Source organism: Chrysoperla carnea, chromosome 1 (assembly GCF_905475395.1).
Source record: "Chrysoperla carnea chromosome 1, inChrCarn1.1, whole genome shotgun sequence".
NCBI lineage: Eukaryota > Metazoa > Arthropoda > Insecta > Neuroptera > Chrysopidae > Chrysoperla > Chrysoperla carnea.
In genome coordinates, this window is record NC_058337.1 from 81,911,494 (window position 1) to 81,937,950 (window position 26,457).

Here is a 26,457-nt window from a genome sequence, read left to right on the forward strand (position 1 = left end):
CCTTTTATATTATAAATAACCATGAAGATAATAACAATAATAATGCATATGAAACTATCTTCATGTCAATTGATTTAATAATAATGATTATAACTAAATGAGTCAGAGAGAATGACGATAACGACAAAACTAACTGACGATAGAGTTTGAATTGTTAAAAAGTTCTTTTTCAATATTAAAAACTATGTACAAATACAATACAAAATATGATATGAGACTGACTATGACTATGTAGTATACTCAATACTGTATAGTATGTAATACTGTTTAATAGTTTAAATGAATGCTTTATTTATTTATTATTATGTTTTATAATACAATTGTTGGTATCATACATAATAATGTATAGGGTGGACCATCATTATTAATAATAATTAATATTTATCAATTGCAAATTTTTGGCAAAACAACAATAATAGCAAAAACAGGTTGGAACCGGATCTTGAAAAAATTTCAAATAGATATAGCTATCTGATTTACTATCTAATAATTAACATTCAATTTTACTTTATGGAACTACTTGAGTTTTGGAAGTGTACAGCCGACTAATCTACCAATTTTATTAAAGCCTGATACTCCACCTTCATGGGGTAAGCAGAATGATGATGTCATCCTAATTCTTCATTTTACTATCAACGGGAGCTATAAAATATATTGGTCTATCCTGTATTATTCTAGTTAAATAAAACTTAAACAAAAAAAAAACTATTCTAAAACAAATTAATAAGCATTAAAACGTAAAAAAATAATTGCGTATTTTTTTTAATAGGCTATTTTATTACACATATGAAATACAAAGTACATAATGAACAAAATCAAATCTAAATATTACTTCTCTAGCGGTACATTTTTAGACTGCGAGTCAACTTTTCGTCATTAGTCAGGACGATAAGCTTAAAATGTGTAGTAAGTAATGAAATTCGATAAAGGACTATGGAAGATTTAGCGTGAACAGTAAAAATGGGCTAGAGAAATATTATATAAGATTAATTATTCTTAATCAAAAACTTTTCCTAGAATTGAAATGAATGAAAAAATATGCACTACTTTCTCTCTTCAAACAAAACGAAAACAAAAGGAAAGTTTTAAAAAAGCTTCGTTTTTTCTTAAGTAACTAATAAATCACGCTTTATTAATTTGCAAACTCAAAGTATCAAAAACGTAACCTTATAAAATTGTAATACGTTGGGCGATTATTTGAGGTAAGTCAAGTTCAAATGCCATTGTACAAAAAAGTTTCATGTTCATTGTACAGAAGTTAGTGGTTGAAAACAAACTTAAAATGGCTAAATGAAACTCAAACCTAACAAAAGATCAAATCATTACAAATTTAATAAAAATTGGTTTTCTTAGAATGGGCACCGCTTATCCAACCAAAGCAATTATTATTGTTGAAATACTACTTTTCAAAAGAAATACTAATCACTTGAAAAAACTTGTTACATTTTTATTTAATGCCCATATTAAATTATAGCCTATGTGTTATTCCGATGTTTGAGGTAAAGCATAGTAAAGTTTTATTAAAATCCATTCTATAGTTTTAAAATCATCTAGCGAAGCAGGTGAGTAACTGCTAGTATCTTTATAAAATATAGCCTTTGTTTTATTCTGACGTATGACCTACATTGTTGTTTCATTAAAACCCATTTAGTAGTTTTCGGAATCGTCCCGCGAATTGGGTGGGTGAAACTGATAGCGCGTGATAAACTTCTATAGCCTATACTTCTATAGCCTTCCTGGATAATTGGGCTATCCAACATTACAAGAACTTTTCAATTCGAATCTGTAGTTTTTGAGATTAGCGCATTCAACAAAACAATTAAACGACCTCTTCAGTTTTATTATATTAGATAAGAAGATAGCATCTTCGCATCCGACGTGGGAGCGCAGGTAAGTGTATTTTACGTATCTATTTGTAATAAAATTGAATGAGTCTTGTGCTCCCACCAAAATTATATGTAATTTAATTTATTAAGATGTGGTTGACTGATGTCGTTGCTCTTTTATGTTTTGTAATAAAAAAATAAAAAATAAGATTAAGTTATTGTTTTGCTTTTTTACATTCGCGAGTTCTTGAGTTTGTAAACTTCCCGGTTATTTTTATTTATTTTTTTTATTTGATTTAATTTATTAGAGTATGGACAATATAATACATATTTTTGCACTTCTGTCTAGAGCTACAACACAACTTGAGAAGTTAATCTGAAGTTTCTTCTGCTGGGATAATTTTTATATAAATTTTGCATGAACAAAATTTAACGAGCTCGCACAACCCTCCAGCGTGATAATGTTTATTTATAAATAAAATATGTAAGTAATTACACTGAGAATTAAAATCGGTTACTTTAGGCGGCAGTCCAATATTCGATCGATTGAAATCAAGTCCAGCGATATCACTAAACATCATCTATACAAAAATTACAAATCAAATCACTAAATCATCTATACAAAAATTATATAATTGCTGCTAGAAGTGCGCATAGAGGTAAAACTCAGACTTTATATTTATTGATTATATGTATAAAGAGTTTGTATTTACATCATATTATATCATTAAAAATTTTTTAATAAAATCTGTTATCGTCAAATAAAAGCATGTAAATTTAAAATCAATTTTTAAAACAAAAATTTAATATTAAAAAACAAAGTTGAATTAACATGGCCTTCGATTCGTAACTTATCAGTTTTAAAACTTCTACTATTGTTTCATATGTACGATTTTAATTTGATACATTGGTAAAGTTCCACTAAGCGTATCAAATACAACCACGTATTTGAACATATTTAAAATTAAAATTTTATTTTACTTTGATAGTTTTGTAAACATTAACATTTTTAATATTTTTTCTAAATGAGAAGAAAATTCAATTAGTCAGTAGGCTTGCAAAATAATTGCGTTGCGTAATACGCTTTGAATGTGAACCAATTTGAATTTAAAGCAATAATTTTCGAAATTTTATTATTTTGTAAATATATATTGTTTAGGAACAATTTTATTCATTGTGTTTATTAAATTAATTTGAAAAGAAAAAATATTTTGAAATTGTTGAAAATAGGTGTTAGTAGATAATGTAGGTATTGTTTGAAAAATTTTGCTCTCGCAATACAAACACCCAATAACCAATAGTTATGAAATGTTATCTGCGCTTTCATCAGAATAGCATGAATTATTTATATTAAAAAATCGTTCATTCCGAATATCCTGATTAGGATAATCGAACCATCTCATTAAGTTATTGTATTGTTACCGATTCTTGATAAGTGTGCGAAGTTTCTATTCAATCCGACGTTTTATAGTGGATGCTGGACGAAAATCATGTTCAAAGATTTCGTTTAATAGATCCTTATACAAAGCTAATAAAAGCGTGTTAAAAACGATTTTTTTGGACAAAAAATGAATTCTAAGAACAAATTTAAGAAAAAATAAATACAGAAAAAAGGGATGCTGTCATATAAAATCTGTCTAGATGAATGAAAATGAATAGATTAAAAGTTATTGCATTGTTATTTTTTACAGAGTGAAAATAAACATGGCTGCTTTAAATATAAATATATACATCATATTTTAGTTTCGAATAATGCATTTTTTAGGAATCAATTAGTTTCAATTGGTTGTTTCTAATTTTTGCAAAATTACAGTTTATTTTGAATAGAGTTTATATTATAAAAACAATTAATTGTTTAAATAACAAAACTGAATATTTGATATCATAAGTTTGGTGATTTAAGTTTGATCAAATTTTTTTCAAATCTTTGCCATTTATTTAAAGTTTATTTAAGTACTTAACAAAGAGGGTCGGAGTCCAATAAAAGCAGCCGGAGTCCAATAAAAGAAGGGCCTCGCCAATTAGTTATTCATTTTATAGATTTCATATATAAAATATCCCTATCCCTATATATTATAAAAGTGAAAGTACGCATGTTTGTTTGTTTGTTACGCTTTCACGCTAAAAGTAGCGATTGGTTTTTAATGAAACTGTACAGCAATATAACTGATATATCAGAATAACACATGAACTATAATTTATAAAGATATTTTTAAAAAAAATTACTTTATGGTTCAACATAATGATTATAGATGGAACAGATCTATGATCGTCATTTTTAAACACAAGTTAAATAATTCTTCAAAAATTTAAAATAGTAAATGTCAAACAAGTCATGGCCATCTTCTGATATACTCAATGGATTATGACTATTTTACATTTAACAAAATAGATAACTATGTATATCAAGAGAGGATGGAGGCTATAAAGCGGTGGTTTTTACTTTTATGCTCAGTGAAGCGGACGGGTATCAATCTAGTATGTAATAAAAGTAATTTCGCTTAAATGTTCTTTATCAATGTTTACAAAGAAACAAGTGGATAATTAATTTTCCAGCTTCATTTTTGAATTAATTTTAATTGATTTTAAAACTTTCATCAACTTTCAAGGCAACAAAATGTGAGACCAACCATAAATTTTATTGAATGTCATTAATTCCGCGCGCAGGTGAAATTACTTTCGACAATAAAATCACCCCTTTCATATAAATTTGCAAATTGTTGCATCAAGGATTAATTTTAATGACGCCATTAAATGGACAGGTGAAACTAGTATGGACAGTAAAAAAGATATTTTTGATAAAAAATTTACATTTTATTTTAATGCGATTATCTAAAAAGGAAAAAGGAAATACTTCCATAAGAAGAACAACACTTGTCTACAATACTAAAAACTTATTTATTAATATAATATTAATAACATCTGGCTTTGAATAATAATTATATTATAGACCAGCCAATTGATTATATTTTGTGCGTGAAACCAAATTGTAATTTTGCTGAAGCAAATGTATGGGTAAATGGGAAATTATTTATACATAAACGTGAAGTTTCTACTATCCATTATTCGTTCGACTTAGATTTCTCTGATCTACGCAGCCTAAGAAGGTAGAACATTCACTTGGACGTAGACCATATCTCAAAGGCCGCAAAAGGAATCAGTAGATAGTTAGAAACTCGATATATAATCCAGGAATGGGGAGGGCTTTATTTAAAAAAAAAAAAAGTCGTATATGTGACTTAAAAAGTGTTTTATATGAACAGGCTCTTAAAAATCGAAATAAATTAATTATAATATTTTCACAAAAGTAAAGAATACTTAGATCAAGCAAGGGTCTGTAGCACTCTCATCTGCCTAACACTCAATTATTTTGTTATTTCCAGTCCAAATTTTAAATGAACATTTTTCCTACGACAGTGTCAGTTTGGAATACATTAGGTTTTCGTATGGCTGCAAGTAAATTTATAAGAATAGATAAATATTCATTTATTATTACCAAGATGTATTTACTATGTCTTAACTTGATGTTATTGCTTTGAATAACTTTATAAATATGTATTATTTAGTTTTTTATTTCAAAAATAAATGAGCGGGAAACAATAACCGAATAAAATTCTATAGAAATATAATAAATTCATTTGAGATTTCAATTTGAGTTCTGAATTCCAGTCCAAATATTTGTTTCTTATGAAGTTTAAAAACTATTTAGATCTACTTTTACCACTTACTTACGTGCGGAATAATTGCAATTGCAAATTTTAGAAAAATGGTTCCTCAAAATGTGTTTCTAAAATTATATATATACTTTTCTTTATTTGATAAACGTTACAAATTCGAGACAAAAAAAGCTAAGTTTTTAAAATTAATATTTCGTTTCTAGAAGTTTATAGAATAGATGTTAAGATTGGCCAATGTTAAATCCTTAGTTTTAGTTCGTCGAAATTCAATTGAATCTTGTTATCAGGCTGTAAGCTAAAAAAACTGATATTCCAAACCAGAACCCCAAGGCTGCTTTCTAGTATTTATTAATCATATGCATTCCTTAATGTTACCGTTAAGGCTTGCGGCTTAAAGAGGAATTAATGTACATGGTGCGACCTAAGCAAAGAAAACAGTCCCAACATTTTTTATTTAAAACTTTAAAGGCTGTTAAGAGGATGGAAGTAAGCATACTTATTACTTGGGAATCACAATTGCCTTCAAGTTACATGGCTTCGAACTGTAAATAACAATTTCGTAAATTTGATTGGACATTTATAAAAATAAAAGTGCACTAAGAGATATACCATGCAAACTAGGACATGGATCCATGGAGAATAAGACATAAGCCATCCATATAATGTAGGAAAGTTCGTTAAAAACTTGGAAAATCAGGCTTAAATTTGGAACAAAAATATAATTTCTATTAAAAATTTATCATCATACATACAGTAACTTTGAAATGTAAAGAGCAATTTTCCTAAATTCAATTGGGCATTTATAAAAATAAAAGGCAAACCATGAAAATCCGGACTTGTATCCATAAGGAATAAGACATCGACCAACCATACACTTTAGGAAACTTTCAAAATAAGGTTTAAATTTTCTCTTCAAAATAGACATCAGCACAGTAACGTACTGTTTGATTCGTGTATTTTAGCTATACAAAGCTTGAGCTAAATATTCCAAAACATAACTAAAAATCATACACCTACTCTATTTTGGGCTCAAATGACTGATCTATAATAATTATTTTACAAGAAATCTATTTAAAAAACAGTAAAACATCTTCAACACACACATGGAGTCAACGTGTTTATTGTAAACGTTAATTATTTACCTGACAACAACAGATGATTCATTTAAAGGTCACACACACACATACATATACACACACACCATCACTCCTAACAGACACATTCCATCTGGTTGTGGGTGTAGTAGGGAGCGTAAAAAGAAGAAGAGTGACAGCCTGTATTATTTTAAAATAATACACATATATGCAGCATGTAAGTTAAGTATAAATGGTGGTATACACAATTGTATACTAGCACTGTATTATGTTAGTAGTGTTTCGTTTATGTCCGATCTGTCTCGGAATCATTCGTATGAACGCTAAGAGCCCCCAAGCCACTTAACTAACTTATTATATTGGTTAGGTTAGTTTATTAAATACATGCTCAAGTTATGGTGTTTTATTATTCGTTTTTAATTGTGTAAGTCGAGTTTTTTTTTCTGTAATATTGTTTCATTTGTGTAATTTTTTTTACTGAGACAACAACATAAAAAACAAACAAAACAACAACGCTACTTAAGTCAAAACAAAAAATTGCGCTGATTTTAAATAGTGTAGTGTTTTAACAACAAAAAAGTGAATTTTATGGAAAGTGAAAAGTTTTTCATGTGATATTTCGTGTTTTTTTTGGTGCCTAATCTATATATAACAGTGAGAAAATATTTTTTGTGCTATTTTTCTTCACTGGTGTGAATGTGTAAATTTTTGTGTGTTGAGTTATTTCACAAAGGATTTATTTAAACCAATTTTTGTATCAAAAAAATTGTTTTTTAATTTGAGGTTTGTATATTTTTTAAAAAGTTTTTATTAAACTACCTGAGCTTCTTTATGTTTGTGTTTGGGTGTATATATGAGAGTTTAGTTAACAGGTAGGATGACTTTTTGTCCAGTGTTCATGCGCATATATTATGGACGCAGGAAGGTTACGCGCAATTATTTGTTAATGGAAGATAATGGTTTTTTTTCTCAAATACGTGATTTGAAATTTAATTTGATTTTTAAATGATTACTCACATTTTTTTTATTTCATTCATTAAATGCTTTTTGAATTTATTAAATCCGCTGTTTACTTTGATTTAAAACATTATTCCATTTATATAAATTTTTTTTAAAATTACGCCAGAGAATTAACCTACCGTGTTTTTAAAGGTAATTTTTGCGTAACTCATTTTTAACCGCTGATATGATTTTCAGTACCGCCTATATTATTTGAATACAATTAAAAAAATTATCTACTTTGGTAAATTTTTTAAAAAAATAATTTTACGCCTACCAAAAGATAAATAAATGTAAACAAGCGTTGCTAAAGACAAGCTTTCATTTATTTGCAAAAAAGTTAAGAAGCTTATAAAAAAATTCATTATACTGAAAATAAAAGTGTGGATTCTCACATGTAATTTTTTTCTAGAAGTTTTATTTGAATGAAAAAATTGTTAAGAAACTGAAATGAAAGAATTGAAGAAAAATAATTTTGGTTTTTAAAATTTTAGCGAAGTTTATGTACAAATTCGTAGTTTTTTCAGTGTTTACTTAAATAAAAGCTCTTCTGTAAATATTATTTATTTTTTTATGAGCAAGAATATTGTGGTAGCTTCGATTTTGATTTTTTTTTGTCCTGGTCAAAAAAATTAAAAATATCTAATCAATAAAGCCTTCGGATATCAATTAAACTAGTAAATAATAAAAATAGAATCGCCATTTTTCCATGGCCACCCGAAAATTCGCCGCATGTAAAAATTTGAAAATTGAACTTTTGGAGGGTTTGCAAGTTATGTATGCCCAAGTTAAATTCAGCCGTAGTTTGTAATGTGTTTACCGGTGATCATTTTCAGTTTCTTAATTTGGAATATCAGTACTTGACTGCGGACTGAGTAGATTGAAATGAAATGTTGGTCCTGCAGGTGAAATTTGTGAAATCATTGGGGCGTGTTTTAATAGAAACGAGTTTTTAACTGGTTCAGATTTCTGTCATGAATTGTTACGAAGATGGTAAAAAATTTTGTTTATACAGCTGATACTTAACAGTTGTTAATAAACGTTGCAAAATAATCATTTATTTGAGCATGATTTCAAACACCCGTAAACTATTCGATGAAATAAGATAGGCATCCGACTCACCCGACACAATTTCATTAACTAAAGTTTCGCAAAATAGTACCATTATCAAAAAATAGCAGTAGTTAATCGCAATATATTCCATCAATTTCTCAATATTTATTATCATTAGTTGATAATAGCGCTACATTTCGAGAATAAGTTTGAGCATTCTAATTTTAAACTTTTGAGATATTATCTAAATTAAGAAACCTGTTGAGTCTCCTATCATAATATGTTTTTGAAAATATTTCTGTAAAATAAATAATAGAAAAATAAAATGTCGTTTTATAAAAAATTATTATTTTTTCAATGTCAATTATTAATTTAATAACCGGAAAAAATTTCAAAACTACATATAATGTAGTAGCAGTTGCTATACAATAGTGAGCGTGGCAATGTGATAAAATACTTTTTTATAATAAATAATATGCATACCTTGAAAAATTGATCAAAATTTGATTTAAAAATTTAATTTAATTGAGAACGACCAATCAAATTTTTTCATACAAGTTTTGTTTGTTTGAATTTTATTTATTGAATGCGGCAAAATCCGTCATTCAGCATGAATAATTTTTGCAGGATTCCCTTTAAAAATGCCCTTATCCTTAAAAATTCAGGTTCCATACAAAAATTTTTCATGTTCAATGACGGATTTCATCGGGTCTATGTATTTTTATTACTTTTTATTGCTTATAATTTTGTTATAACTTATGAGAAATTCTTGGTAATATAAAACCTGTTCACAAGGGATGGATTTTAATTATTTTTATTTGCCTTAGGCTTAGAGAGACTTTGACTTTTAGAAGTAATAAAATTTTTTCCTTTTGTAAAAAATTACTATGAAAGTTAATTTTATTTCCTACTTTGTCTTGTTTTTAAAAATTATTTAGCGTCTTAAGTGTTAATTTCAAAATAATTGATTATCATCGTCAGTTTATATTAAATCAATACAGTGCCTAGCTTTACCTTTACCTTTAATATGTCAATTTTTTAATTAATTAAGTGTGTAGGTACATTGAAATACTATGTGCCCAAAAAATAAGGTGACATTTATTTATTCTTCCAAATCAATTTCATCCCCTTCAAAGTAATCCCCTCCCGATGCAATGCACTTTTGCCAACGAATTTTCTAATCGAAACACTGGTTGTAGTCACTTTCCGAGAATGCCTTCAGTTGCGTCTTCGCTGCGGCTTGAATTTCCTCTATCGTATCAAAACGGTGTCCTCGGAGCGGTCTTTTGAGCTTGCTGAACAGCTAGAAGTCGCACGGCGCCAGATCAGGTGAATACAGTGGTTTCGGAACGATATGGGTAGAGTTTTTGACGAAATGATCACGAATTATGAATGCAGCATGTGATGGTGCATTATCGTGGTGTAAAAATCATGAATGGTCTTTCCACAATTCGGGCCTTTTTAGGCGGATAGCGTTACGCAAACGACCCATACCGTTCAAATAATATTCCTTGTTGACTGTTTGGCCGGGCGGAAGAAATTCATAATGCACAACAAACGCGAGCAGTTTAAATTCAAACATCACCTTATTTTTTGGACACAGTATGTATAAATATGATCATATGGAAAATTTTATATGACAAAATCTTTGACATCAAAGTTGTCTAATAAAACAAAATACGCATGTCCTTTAAACCTTACTTATCTGGTCTAAAAGTGCAAATAAATCGCAGTGTTGTATTTGCAAAAATTCATATACATTAAATTATAGAACGCAAATTAAAAATGCCAAAAATATTAAAAAATTAAATTTAAAAAGATTATAAATTTTGAGATCTTCGCCTCGAAAAACTTTATATATTGCGCAACAAAAGGCATCATTTGCCATGTATACACTTCATTAACTTATACACCAGGACAAAAAATTTTTACTATAGATATTTGTTCTTGAACTTACACTTTTGCATTTTAAACGGGAAAAAAATATTGAAACGAGAAGAAATTTACTTGTGGATAGATAAAGTTTTATTTAAGCACGCAAAGTCTGGGCTAAGAAAACCATTTTTTTTTGAGTACCGTAGCTCATCTTTTGTTGTTGCGCAAAAAATTTCCCAAATTTCGCTTTGTTCCAAAATTTTACTTTATTTAAGTATAAAACCTATTGTTGTTTTTATTTTTTTTTGGACTCACCTCTGTGTGAATTAAAAGCGATCATTGTCAAGTATTTAGCAACAATGTTTAAACTCAGAAATCAATTATTACTAAACTACAATTAGTCAGGGTAATTACTATAATTAAATAATTACTTATTTTAATTATGGTCAGAAATAAATTTTATATTCTATAAGTGAATGTGAATCTAAGGAATTTTATTGAATAATTTATTTGAGAATTTTATTTTTCCAAATGTGGTTGAACCACGTATTTTGTTTTAATCTCGGCTAATGAACTTTTAACTTGATTATTGAACATTTACGTATTTAATATTTACTCGAAATTGTTGCGACAAATTAATGTGATAGTGCTTTAGTCATATCCGTTACGGTTTTTGCGGACATTATTTCTGTTTCATTCAAATCCATTCAGTAGTTTTCGAAATCCTTCAGCGAAGCGGGCGGGTAACTGCTATCCTTATAACTTTGAGTTATTCAAATCCATTCAGTAATAAACAAATAAAGGCACTTTCGCATTTATAATTCATATATAGAGATATGAAAATGAATTTGTTTTATACCGATTAAAACTTCTATGGTGATTTTATAAAAACAATATAAGAATCTCTGACGCACGGTATAGTAAAAAGACAATATCTGGTTTCTAAATTTATTGAAAAAATTTTATCAATTGCAAAATTATCACAAATAAAACACTGTATTTTTTCGAAGCTTAAGAAAATAACCTTTGTAGCCGCCAACCTGTATCCCCCTAATCATTCTTACTTGGGTAAGGTTCTAAAAATTCCAATTGTTTTAAAATTTTCATATTCCAAATCAATTCAATTTCGTCTGCCTACTATTTTTGTTAATATTTAGTCACATTTTTATGAAATACTAGAGTGATACCCACCCGCTTTGCTGGGTTTAAAAGTAAAGATTGATAAAAATTGCTCTCGCTTATCCCCTTTCTAGAACACTCGAAATAATGGAGAAGATTGTTTTACACAGGTAAAATATATGTATGGTTTTCTATTTTTTTAAATGTATAATGGTCGTAATTATTCATTGAGTATATCAGAAAAGATGACCGTGAAATATTTTATATTGACTATTTTTACAGAAATCTGTAATATATGGTAATGTCAAATGACTACTTTTACAGAAATCTGTAATTTATGGTAATGTCAAATTCAATAAATTTTTAATTTTTTTTTTTTTGAAGTTTTTCTGAAGTATGAGCTATATTGCTGTACAGTTTCATTAAAAACCATTCGCTAGTTTTAGCGTGAAAGCGTAACAAACAAACAAACATGCTTACTTTCGCATTTATAATATATAGAGATTTAGTTTGTAATACTTTTAACATTGCATTTAATGATATCGTGAACAAAGACATTAGTGATTTATCAGAAAAACAAATTTACTGATTCGCAAAATATGTAAAACTATAAATTCCAAGATGGCTACCATAAAAGCTATAATTAATATTGAAATTGAAATCTTATGATTCATAAATTAATGTTCAATAATAATATTTTTGTAATGATGATATAATCACTTCAAACAAGTTCGTGATTAAAAAATTAAAATTAATACATCATAATATTAACAAACACGCATAACCTAAACAACAAAACGTTCTTTTTTTATACATTAATTGTGTACTTATAGGTTAAATACTTTTTATGTAATAAAATCAGCTGGCATTGTGATGGATTAGATATCCTTTACTTGTTGATTGGCCATGAAGGTATGGCAACGATCAGTCAATTAGACGCAATATCTTACCGTTTGATCGTTCTTATATTACCGTTACCATTATCGCGAAGCACCATGGAGAGCGCTGGCTTTCCGAATGGGATCTTCTCATCATTGAAAAACTTTTTGAAAGGTCTGAAGCGGAGTAATTAGCATTACAGAGACAATCTATTAAGTCTGTTATCTTAATTAATACCTCGTAAATTGTGTGAAACGGCAGCGTAATGATTAATTTCTACTATTGGAGTAGTTTCCATTAGAGTGGACTTAGCTAAGGTTTTTTTTACATGTTTGTTTTCATTTTGTGGCCCAGCGGTATTTCCGTTTTATAGGCCTTTGTCCTGATGGTGATTTCAACGTATGCTTCGTTAAAATTTGAAAATATGCGAGGAAATCTGAAATAAAAATTAATATCGATTGATAAACATCGAACATGAGAGAAATGATATTTCATAAAAAAATGAAATTAATTAATTTTTCTATTTTTTTCTTGCATGAAATTGTGGTATGTAGTTTCTATGGCAGTCGCAAGTTATGGCGTCACCACGTGCTCTTTTCCTCTCTTTCTATTTGTACGTTTAAATTCTTCATATTTTCGTTGTTTTCGATGGTATACACAAATCGATTTCACTCGATGTTTTGCCTCGATCACGAACATTGATTAAGGCAAAAAAAGCCTATTGTTAAAAGGAATCACTTTTTCAAAAAATAATAATAAATTTTTGAAATATTTTGTTATTATGTCGCCAATTTCGCATAAAAATACTTTATCCTTAATTTCAGAGATTGAAATTGAATTTTCACATTTTTACACCAACAGCTTCTTATTGAGCAAATATTTTTCAACTCTTCTGGCTTTATTCAAGTTTTTAATTTCAAATCAATATGTGTAAACTGATATCAAGTGCATTTTCGCTCCTTCTTAGGCTATAAACCAATAATCAAGACACTATGACAAATTTTGAGCTTAAAACTGTGTTAAGATATTTGTCTTTGTACAATATTGTAAAAATAGTGTACTACATCATACAGCAGTGGTATCACGTATTCTGTATGATAATAGCATGCTAATAAACATATGTAATTCTGCATATAATATAATTGTTTCTGTTACACAAAAAATTTAAATAACTTTGAGTGACTATATCTCAAGAATGAAGCGGTTAATAGTTTCGGTTTTTTTTTAAACTCGCACGCACAAATTCATGAAAGTTCAGTTAGTTTTTTGAAAATATCTTAAATCTAGTTTTTTTCTAGAATTAAAAAACTAGTTTTTAGAAAAAATCTAGTTTTTTTCTAGAATTAAAGAACTTTAATTTTATTTAACTCGAGTTAGAGACGGTCAATCGACTTCCAATTTTTTTGGTGAATGTATTATTATATTTCTACTAAGTATACACAAATTTAGAATTTTCTGTTGATTTTCTGATTTATGACCATAGCAAGACAACTACCTTAATCGAAAAAAAAATTCTATAACTTTTTTTTGTACAAAACTGGTAGAAAGAATTACTTAAAGTAATAAAAAATATATTATGTAATTAATTTATTGCTTAAAAAAATGAACAAAATTGTTTGGAGATATTATGCAACATGCGTAATCAATAATAAAGTTTTGACAGCAAAGTATGATTTCAAAACGATTTTAATAAACTCTAATTTCTTTGAAATGAACTTCAAAATTTAAATAATCATAAATGAATAATAATTGCACACTATGGTGTTAACAAAAACCTATTATTTTGCAAATCGTTTTGTTTTTGTTTAAAAATGGGTGCAGTCATTGCTGTGTTTTTTTTTCCTTTAAATTGAAATAATAATATTACGTTACAGAAATGTATTTTTTTTTAAATACACATTATTTAATTGTTAATTAGTCTTCATTTTTATGTAGACGAGTAATTAATTAAATTAAATTGAAAAAATAGCAATATAACAATGTCATCAGAAAAAAATGGCTTCTTTTACTGTCTAGTTGAATCCAATTACCCTTTTACTGTACAGAATGTCACATCTATTATTATTTATTAGTCAATATTCAATGAATAAAATTACTACAAAATATTTTGAATATGCAAGAAAATTTTTTTACTGAGCTCGAATGGCCCAATTAGTAGGGCGGTTGGCATGAACCCAAGAGTTTCGGGTTCGAGTCTCTTTAATTTAGATTACTAGACAAGATATTTGTCAGTATTCAGTTTTCGCTGTATGTATCAAAATCGTCAAGTATAATCGAGAGACTTTGATGTAAATATCGTACACATGATTAAAAGTAAACAACACAAAAAATAATACTGTTGTATTTTTCCGTAATATCTAGTCATTTTTTACGTCATGTTAATTTTGCATCCCAGTATGTACAGAAAATGATTTTATGATATTTGTATTTCAAGAGTATATCTTGAAAGCAAGGTAAGAATATTTGACATCAATCGAAAAACACTCTGTAGATCATAACTCCTGGCGATTTTTTATCAAAATTGTAAAACGCGACATTTTAACAAAGATTGCTTACTTGAAAACCTTGTAAAAATTTAAGTTAATTAAACATAAATAATTTCATAAGAAATTATACAATCCAATACTATATAATGTTAGTAAGAGATTAATCTTAAATTAACCTCAAAATTACTGGTATTTTACTAATAATATTTCATAATAACAATTTAAAAGTTTATACAGAGCATAAAACCTCGTATAATCATTTAAACAATCCTATATGTACAGCTTGTGTTTGGAAGTATAAGATATGGTGTGTTATGATTGTATCCATACATATGAAACAGTTTTGGAAACATATTGTATGTAAGTAGTATGTTACAATATTAATTGGTTCATACCCAAAATAATTATTGCAATTTATATTAAAATAATTACTGCAAAGTCTATTATAAAAAATTTAAGCGACCCCTATGACCTAAATAGAGCTGAATTAAATGTAGTCAAAACTGTTTATGGGTGAGCCTACTTTATATCAAATTTTATTACGTAAAACGGTACGAAAAAAACTTCTTTACTGAGACTTTACTGTAATACAAAACAATTGTTAGTATATCATTTTTAACCCCCCGAAACAAAAAAAAAGGGTATTATAGTTGGACCGCTATGTGTGTCTGTCTGTGTGTTTGTCTGTTTGTGGCATTGTAGCGCCTGAAAGGATGAACTGATTTTAATTTTTTGGTTTCATTTGAAAGGTATTTAACATAGAGTGTTCTTAGCTATGTTTCAAGTGCGAGCTTAGGGGTATACACCCGAAAAAACTAAAAAATTGGCGATGATCTTCAAAATCAATTCAGTTTAGAAATGACATGACATATAATTTTAACATATAAGTAATTACTATGGAAATGAGTGGTGAAATAAACCTGGCTCAATTCATTTCGAAAAGTGAAATGGTAAAATAATTAAGTAATTCAAAACAATAATTCAAGAGAACTAAGTCAAGTCGAATGTTTCAATTTTAATTGAAGTATCTCCAAAAATTTGTCCAAAAAAATAATAGCTCTCTAAGTATCCTTTTCATCTCATCTGCTGTCCTTGACCATCACTTTGATATTGAATTAAGAAGGAGTGTTATGAGTTGAAAGTGTTTATCTCTGCGTCTATGTGTTTCTCAGTGGCATCGCAGCCCCTAAACGGTCGAACCGACTTGATTGAAAACATTTTATAGCTAAGTTTCCAAAAAGCGGTTGACAAGATTAAATCGCATTTGTCGGGGGTTAAGTGCATATTTGTGAAAGTACCAAAATGAATTTGTTAAAAATGTTAAAGATTTCACAAACTATGATTGTATTTTTACTAAATGGCTATGCGTTACAGCTTCCAAAACCTTTATTAGAAAATTACCTAGTTTATAATACTCGTTAAGAGTTTACTTAAAGAATCAATATTAAGAAAATTATAGTTGCTGTGACTCGGCATTTTTTAAAGTTGGTTTTTAAAACTTAAAAATTTTAAGCCGGAAGAAATTATCCTTTACGTAAAGCTGTTTTTTGTTACTTTATATTTTAGTTAAACTGTTCATTTGGCGTGCAGAGAATACGTGCTTGTCTTCGTAATTAAAAAATTTTGATTCACGTTACACGAATTAAAAAAAGTATCATGAACTTCTTAAATTTAAAAAATAGTATCTCCATATAAGAACGTTCTTTCTTCGCTGAAAGAACTTTTAAGAAAGCACGCACGCAATCGTCTTCTTACCTTTCATGTTTTTGCCACTAATCTTCCATGAGTTCGACCACTACATCTCAATCGTTTAGCGTGGCGTATAGCGTAGCGCATTGAATTTAATCAAAGACATTCAGAATATTATTTGGATCACTGCAGGCTCCTATACCTCAATAACTCGTACTGCAATATCATGTAAACAAATACACGAGTAAACTTGTAAACGAGTTGTTAAGTGTAATAAAATAAGCTAAACATGGCGCCCATCGAAATTTTAATTTTATCATACCATACTTGTTGGCGTAAACATTTTTTGTCGTTTTTCACTTTGATTTCACCTTTCTGTCATAAAGTGGAAGAGTTTTTTTTTTGTAAACTGTAAAAACAAATCATGAAAATGATCATTTTTATAGAATACTCATCAGACTTTCGACCATTTTTTAACCATTTTTTGACCATTTTTTAATTAACTTTTAAATCTTTTCGGTTTATAATTTAAAAAGAGCAAAGAAAGGTTTATTGAAAAGCGGTATATTCATAATTAATTACACACGAGTATAAGTAGGTAAAATAATTTTATCGTGCGATTAATGAAAATTATAATTAATTTTATATAACCTAAAAAGTCAATCTGATATTTAATTATATCTGATTTTACCCTATATTTTTATAAAGAGAGAAACATCAATTGTCTGTCATCAAAATTTCATTTTGAATATTCAAGGGCTTTGAGTATCATACTGCACAGCTAACAAAGTGACGGATTCCACGTATAATAATTAATTATTACCGACAGTTAGTTCATTTCATGTGATGTTATTAAAATAAATTTTTTTTAATGATTATAAAATTGTAAACATAAATTAATTTTGTATGTAAAGAAAGGTATGAAAAACATCATAGCATTAATTAATGTTTGTATACCTTAAAAAAAATCATAGTTAATTCGGTTAACTCAAATAAATGTCACGTCATGAGTGGTTCAGTTGTTGACACACATAGAAGCTGCGCCTCTATGTTTGCGTTTCAGAACACATACTAGTTCAGTTTCAAATCACATACAAGCTGATTAGGGATTTAATTCTATGTTTTCTTAACGACACTTATCGTTATCATTAAGCTTAACTAACGACATCAGGCTGGATCTAGATCGTAAAAATTCCGCCCGTCGTAAGCTAGGCCTTTACTTATAACGATACTGAATATCATCGATAGGATATAAAGGTAAAGTATTATAGTGATGTGCCGAATGTTGTATTTTGTACATTCGCGAATGCGATTGTTTATCTCCAAAATTCGTGAATACGAATGCTAGCTTTCAAATGATTTTTTGACTTTTTATTTTATTTTTTTTTATTTCTTAGAAAAAAATAAATTAGAGTGGGACAATATATAATTGTAGCTAAAGTTATATAACATTTTGATTATAAAAAGTTGTTTTTTTTATAAATAATTGTTAAAAATTTATCATTTTATATCCTGTTGATTTATACCAAATATAATAATCAAGGAGTACTAATTTTAGTCCCAAGTTTGTAACGCTTAGAATAATGTTGATTCTATTCACAAAATTCTGGTATAGGTTTTCATAAAATCACCTGATTAGTTCATTTCCATAAAAAAAAAGAAACGTGTAGGTGAAATTTTCATACCGTGCTCAGGACGTAAAAAATGAGTTTCAGTTCGTAAATGACAAATATCAGTAAATTGGGTCTTGGATCCGTAGGGCTCATCTTGTAAACCGTTAGAGGTAAAACAAAAATTTAAATGTAAAAAATGTTTCTTATTAGATAATAAACAACTTTTGTTTGAAACATTTTTTCGTTTACACCATGCTTTTTTTTCAACAGAGAGCGTGCAAATTAAAAAGTTTGATGTTTATTTTCTCCAAAACTATAAAAGGAAGAGAGTTGAAAATTTGATAATATAAACGCTTCTAATTAAGTAAAAACAATGCAAACACTTTTTCATATACAATTAACTTAGTTTGTTTACACTTGTTATATCTAAATATAAGTAAAAAAACGTATAGCTTATTGGTTGTTTTTCCATTACATATCCGTATATATATTTTTATTTTTTTTAAAACATTCGCATAGATTTTTGCAAATGCGAATGTTAAAAAATAGGATAATATTCACAAATGCGAATAAATAATAATAATAATAATAATGGGGTTTAGCTTCCGTTTTTATGATATACGCTTTATCACAGAGGCCACCCACATCATTATTTGTTAATCTTTATTTATTAAACTACATATCATACCGGTTACTTCGTTCTTATCCAAGCGACGACAATGTGATCAATTCTGCACTCCCATTAATTATAAAATGTTCACACTGCCGCTGCCTGGATTCGAACCCGCAACCTAAGTCTAAACAGTCCAACGGTCATAGACTAACGCCTGAGACCGCTCGGCCATTTAGGCTATTACAAATGCGAATGCGAATATTTGGTACATCATTAGTAGAGTTCAAGAATACGGTAAATGATTGAACAATAAAAATTATGACGCGTTATATTGCTAATTTATGTAAGTTGAAAACGCAAGATGTACTCTTTGTAAAATTAAAAGTATAGAAAGTGAGGACTTTTTGCATATCTAGTACAGCGAAACGGTGACATTATAAATGAGAGAATGGACCACCTTATTGACGCAAGAAAGCGCTGAATATCGCAGTAAGTAAATGAATAGTGTTTGTGACATTTTTTATGAATTTTATGATTTAAATTTTTGAATATTTTAAAACCAACGGACCTTTTCTCTGAATTAAAAAATATCATCAAGGGGTCCAAATTATATAGAAAATAATCTAACTGTGTATTTTGTTTTTAACATCTTTAAAAAAAATGTTAATCATTATTAACATACTTTGAGTAAACACAAATTAATTAATAGAAAAGTGATGAAAGTTAATGAATTTGTCTTCTTGAAAAATAGAGAGAGAACAGTAAATCGCGTTAATTAAACAAGTGTGTGGATTTTAACATATAAGGTTCGAAAGAAATAAATATTTTTGACAGTTCATTCACTCTCTTACATACCTTTTATATACAGTATTATCTTCAATACTCAAAATATTCTGTTTCGACCAAGCGTGGGCGAGTTATTTTAAGCCATGCCACCATTGTTATAAGTTTATTGTGTGCCATAAAGTTTATTGTATGTCTCTTTATGCAAGTCCGCATTGCTCATAGAGGAGGAAGCGAGACAGGTATACGACTCTTCTACCTATCTCAGTTTATCTAATAGTAATGAGATAGGTAGAAAAAAAATGTTGTCTCTCTGTTTTACTCGTATTATTGGTTGAGACTGGTTAGGGTATCACTGACTTACTCGTATGTTAGATACAGAAGTCTGAGTGGCTTCTCTAAGCCACGTTTGCCCATAGATAGTTTAGACTGAGAGTAAGTACCTGAGATTTTGGTATGTGAATTTCTTACAGTACTTTATGATTGACAAATTGTTGATGATTGGATTCAAAAACTAGAAAGTACAAGTTTCCGAATGAACTATTCGAGATCCATATTCGATAGTTTTTCGCAGAAAGAGAGACAGTATTTTGAAATTTCGGTAAAATTTAGTGCTTAAAATTATTAATGTTATCCTTGGTAGGTACTTTTGTATAGTAAATCTTATGTATTACAATATTCCAAAGGATAATGATAAATTTTGTTGTGAAGTACGCAGGTAATAGGTACTATAACCTAAATAAGACCTACTATAATGTTGTTATGTTGTTATACATATTTAGACATTTAGACTATTTAGAGCTTTTTTTTTGTACTAAAGTGGACTATTATTGTAATCCTTAATAAATATGATAATTATTTGGAATAGACAGAAAAAAATATGCAATATAAATATATTAATAAGTGAAGTTTACATAGGTTTCGGGTGCGAATCCTAAAGTTGCAATTAAAACGTGGCTAAAAGCACTCTCTATGAAATTACATTTTTTCTTATAGCCTTCTCCAACTGAATCGATTTTAAAGATCTTCCCCCCTTTTTTATTTTTACATTATTTCATATTTTTCCAGAATTTTTTAGAATATTACAGACTTTCCAAAGTAGTCCAGATTTTTCCAAAGTGTTTTCGAGTAAACTCGGATATTATGTACTATGAAAATGAGTGATTGTATCGTATCCAGAATTTTCTACATTATTCTCAAAATGCTACGAAAAATCTCAGAAATTTCACCATATAAAGTCATTTCGTGCCGAGTTTTAACGAATTTGGCATAAGAAATTTCGATTGCTGTCAGTATATAAGCGCGAGTCAACCCTTTCTTGTTACTTAGATTTTACCCATGCTTCAGTGTTAATCAATAAACAAAGTGCTCAAAAAATAATCTTGAAGAGTAAATGATCACGTGTGCGATATATTTTGAACGAATTTTTCTGGTAGTATTTTTATAAAAAGGTACTGCTCGGCTCAGGCGAATGTAAGTAACAAGAATTATGTTGTCAATATTAATGAAAAGTCCAATTCTATTAGAGATGAGCAAGATCAAATCAAAACTGTATTTTACACTCTAAGCTTTATAAGTTTAGCATCATTGCCTTGCTCCTTGGTCTTGGTCTTGCAAGTCTTCTTTGATTTTGCAGATATGTAAGAGCAAGATCAAAGTACAACATCAAGTGTTCAAGATATAGGCAGATAATTATACAAGGACTAAAATCAATGTGTAAGAGAAAGAGCAACTACATGTCTAAGTGTGTAAAATAAAAATATACAAATAAGTCTAATTTTGGTAATAAGTAAATCCATCCGAATGGGTTAATAGGGTACTTTCGGTAGTGAGAAATAAATTATCAAATTTGAAAAAAGTTAAAATTTATGTGAAAATATACTTAAATATTCTGAGTCATAAAAGCACATTTTTCTTTTATAATTTTAAAATTAAAAATCTTAATTTTTAAACTGTATATCACGTGACCTAAAACGCGGGCAAGCCCTGATTTGATGTCATATCGATGTGAACCATAGACCATCAGTTAGTTTAGTGTAGGCAGCTGGATATAATATATCCATAGATAATCAATATTTATATTTATTATAATTAGTTGTCTTTGAATACATCTGTCAAACTTATAGCTGTGTTATTTCTGTATGATACCGATATTACGTCACCAAATTGGATGCCTGCGTTTTTGACAGTTTAAAAATGGTTTAAAATTTAATTTAAGTTTTTGGCAGGAAAGCGTGTGTATTTTTCCGATATAAATTTTTGGTGACTTTTCATTAGCAAAATTAACATTTTGAAGTACTTTTTCAAATATAGTAGAATACCTTATTGGCATATTTGACATAGGATGAGATTGGAAATATTTGTAAGTAAATAACCATGCATATAATATGCATTATTAGCAAACGTTTATATATAATATAATACACATATTATATATATATTTGAAAGATTATATGATTATATAATAGTTATTATTATATAAAGATTTTAATATTTTACGTGACTATATATATATTCATATATATTTGTGGGAAATGTGGTTTTTCTTTTTCCTTCTTCATTTTTCTTAAATGCATCTTGAAATTACTCTCTTTCGAGTGTACACTTCAGTTTCATTCTACCAACAAACGGTTTTATTCGTTCGTTTTAATTCAAGTGTATATATCGTGGACATTTTCCTTCAATGCATTTTATTATGTTCCTGTAATAAAATTAGTTCAACTAAAAATTTCCTTTTATTTTTCTTAAAATATTGCTGGTTATATGAACGTAATTTAAAAATGAACAAGAAAAATTTTATGAATAATTTTGAAATATTATGAAGAATAATTTAATAAATATGTTTCCGTAACAATATATTCGGAAAAAAATTATTTACAGAAAGTAACTTAACAGAGAGCCAGCCATAAGGTATAAATATCTTGAAATTTCGGAATCAAGGGAAAGTCAATGAATCTTTATAAAAACTGTGCGACTGCATTGTTTAAAGCTTACTAATTAAAGAAGCTAAAAAAAAAAAGTTAGTGCGATTTTACTTTTCGGAGGTGGAATAATTTATGTTGAAAATGACAACAGGAATCGATATAAGAATGAATTCGAAGCAAAAAGTGTCATTGAAACATATTTCGAAAAGTCAATACTTTCCGAGTAACAATACAGGTGAACAGTTTTTATAAAGGTTCATTGACTTTTCCTGGATTCCGAGGTATAAATCTAACGGCTCTCCACTAACTATTATTCTGTTGATTACTTAATATGGTTTTAAATTAATAACATTCCATGGGGGTAATGGATCCGAAAATTCAATTCGAAATTTTCACCATGTTTTATGTTCCATAATCACGACAACGTATTAATATCACTTTCAGATTGATTGACTTTCTATGTGGATAATGGATCCAAAAATCCAATTCGAAATTTTCACCATGTTTTGTGTTTCATAGTCAAGACAATGTATATATCACTTTTAGATTGATGTTTTAAAGTTCCCCAATAACTCTGAAGTACCTACTTATAGGAGTGCAGCAACTCGACCAATTTTTAATGTTTAACTCCATTCCTTGAGCTATATGAATTTTGATAGTTTTATACTGTACCTAGTGGAAAAATTTCCTACTTTACAACATTTTAATAGGATCTTCCTCTAGGAAGTTTTTTATTTTATTGCCTCCAATGTTTGTCAAATGGATTATCTAACCTAGAATGCAAATTTTGCATTCTAACGCATCAAAAACGAATTTACCAACGCCTTCGAAATAAAATTGTTTATATTATGATGTTTCTTTTACTATCGATCCGTGATGGTGTTAATTAAATTTTGTTGTTGCTATCATGATTGTTACTATCTCAATTTTTAAGTTCCATTAAAAAAAATGTACAATACATTTTAAAAAAAATTCTCTTGTGGTTTACTTTAATCACATTTATAAAAAAGAACTATTTCCCAAAGTAGCGATTTGATTCCAAGGTAATTGTTTTAATGTTACATCGATGTAAAATTCTCTCTAGTCGTCTACTTATCAATAAATAGTTTGTTCTTTTTGGTTCTGTGTGCATCACGTAAGCAGAAAACGATAGTGCTGTGACAGTGTAATAAGACTATCATTTTCTACCTACACTTAATGTTAGTGTATGTACACATTATTATATGAAAAGAGCATAAAATATAAACTCATGTATATGTGAAACGTAATGTAACAATAACTAAAAAAAACTAACAAGTAAAACGTATACATTTATCGATAAATACGAAGATGTTGTCGATATATGAAAATAGTATAACATTTCAACATGTAAGTCCCTAATGGCATAATATCTTTCCACTTTTGTTGTTGCATTTATTTTTTCTAACATGCGACGAAGTAGAAATAAAACTGAAAAAAATTACTTATTTGAAAAATATTTTTGTTATTGAGTTTTATTTTTATTTCTGCATACTTTTTCCGCCTTGAAAATAATATAATGAACATTCAAAGAGTGGGGCTTTGGGGCTTAACGTTTTTTAATTTCGAAGATACCATTTTAGCTGTTTCCTGCCTATAAGTGTATAAGAAATTATCATTATTTAAACATTATCTGCCATTTGATGGAATTCTGTAACTACAACTTTGATCACCCTGTATAAATTTTTCTTTTACAATAGTTACAAGAGATTTAAAAAATAAGGTGTTTAGTAGAGGTTCCATGATTTAGAGATTTTTATTATACACACGGAATTGTTAATTGAAAAATTTAATAATGACTCAAAAAAAGCATTACTTCTGAAGTTGATGTTTAGGTCATCGGGGAGTACTATACAAGGAATGTGAAGTATAGGTATAAACATGATAATAAGTCAAAAATAATTTTTTTTCTCTTCCGCACCTGCTAAAGTAGACTTGTTTGTACAATTGTATCTTATAAAGGGCCCCTTTTTGTTTAAAAACTACCTGCTTTGTTTACCATGACTTACATAATTTGATGTAACCGACATGACATGTGCAAGTCAGTTAAAGAGGGCCTCACATGTTTAAGTTTAACAGGTGACTTTTTTGAAACAGTAAATCTTCTTGCATATGTTTCTTTTTTAAGTGAACACAGGTAAAGATGGTTAGTATAAAAGATAAAGTTACTTTGTTCTATCAGCCAGGCAAAGAATATTTGTTGGATAGAAGCGCTTGACTTCACAACTTGCATATTATATTTATTTGCGATTAAGAGAAATATGATTTGTTCAAGATATATGAATTCCAAAGTTTTTGTTTTACTTCTCAACTATATAGAAACTTATTTTGTTTTTTGTAAAACATAAAATTATTGCGTTTAAAACAAAGATAGAGTTTTTCTCTGAGCCTCCTATCTTTATGGTCCAAGATCCTAAGGTTCACAGACCTCACTTGTTTCCTGATGGACAAAGAAGTGTGTACTGTAGTACACTAAACAAGTACATACCTGCTAGCTTGGGCCGACGGCAAATTGTCAGTTACCAGGTGCCCTAGGTTCGTAAAAATTGTATGCACTATACTTACAGAATGAGGATTAATTCTTACGTATGTTGTAGGGAATATTGTTAAATATTTGAAATAAGTTCCTACTGCTAGATGCCTTAAATAGCGGCAGTATTTATTGGGAGAAAAAAAACAAAAAAATTTGGAAACCGCACAAAACCAATTCCACTTGCTAATATATAGTATAAGACACCTTCCTGCAAAATTAACACCACTTTCACCATTTCGAACCCTCCGGGAAATCGGAAAAACCCCCCAAAAATTACGTTTTTCAGTTCTATCTATGCTAGAAAGATGGGATTTTCAACAATCGACTTGAAACAAAGAAACTACATTTATTGTGGTCTGTATTTGTATTTATTGTTCTTTATTTCGGACCATTTAATTCATGTTTTTATTTTTAAATGTTTTCATAATTTTTAGAGATGAAAAATAAATTAGAAAGCTAACAGAAATAAACTTTAAATGTATTTTTTGAATACAGCATAGCATAACTTTGTGATTGAATACAAATATTTTTGCCGAAAAATAATTTCTAGACCAATTAAGCATATAATTGGCCAAAAATTAACATAAATAATTTATACTTTTTGATTGAATAAATAAATCAATTTGGGTGAACAAAATATTTACTTAATAGTATGTTAAAAAGAGAAGTTTTGATTTATTTGAAAAGTCTTTTTCACATTTTGTGTAATAGAATAAAATTTTAATTCTTCATTTCATATCAATAAAATAAATAAATATATATATAAAATACACCGGATGTTTCCATTAACATACAATTTAAAATATTTAATTTTATTTGCATTTTCTTGCGTTTATAGGATACCAATAACTATAAATTTTAAATAATTCTAAATTAATAGAAAATAGAAAAATTTTTGCTATTCGGTTAAAAGCTTAAATATGATTATTAACTCGCAAAAGTTTCAAAAATAATATCGTAAACTATTTTTCATATAGTCATACGTTAAATTTTGCTTTTTAAACTTAATATTCAATGAAATTCAATCCGTAGCAGTATTTTTATACCATGTATACTTAATTCCAAAAAAACTGCCACAGTTAAAACATTCTAAGCGTACTCATCATATGTTATGTTATAATAGTAACACTTAGAATGCTTTAAAACGAGCATTTTTTTTTGACATAGAGATATATATGAAATATATCTCAAGGTATATTAAGTAAGTTTGTAACGCTTAAAAATATTGACACTACGAAGAAAATTTTAGTATAGGTGTTCATATAGCATCATAAAG

At 28.2% G+C, this 26,457-nt stretch overlaps 1 protein-coding gene across 1 annotated transcript in view; it reads left to right on the top strand.

The window, feature by feature from the left end:
- The first annotated feature begins 7,193 nt into the window (after positions 1-7,193).
- LOC123290557 (polypyrimidine tract-binding protein 1) overlaps positions 7,194-26,457 on the top strand; it is a 740,982-nt gene continuing 721,718 nt past the window's right edge. The window contains exon 1 of the mRNA XM_044870781.1: positions 7,194-7,380. The gene's annotated coding sequence lies outside the window, so the exon portion shown is untranslated. The remainder of the gene's footprint in view (positions 7,381-26,457) is intronic.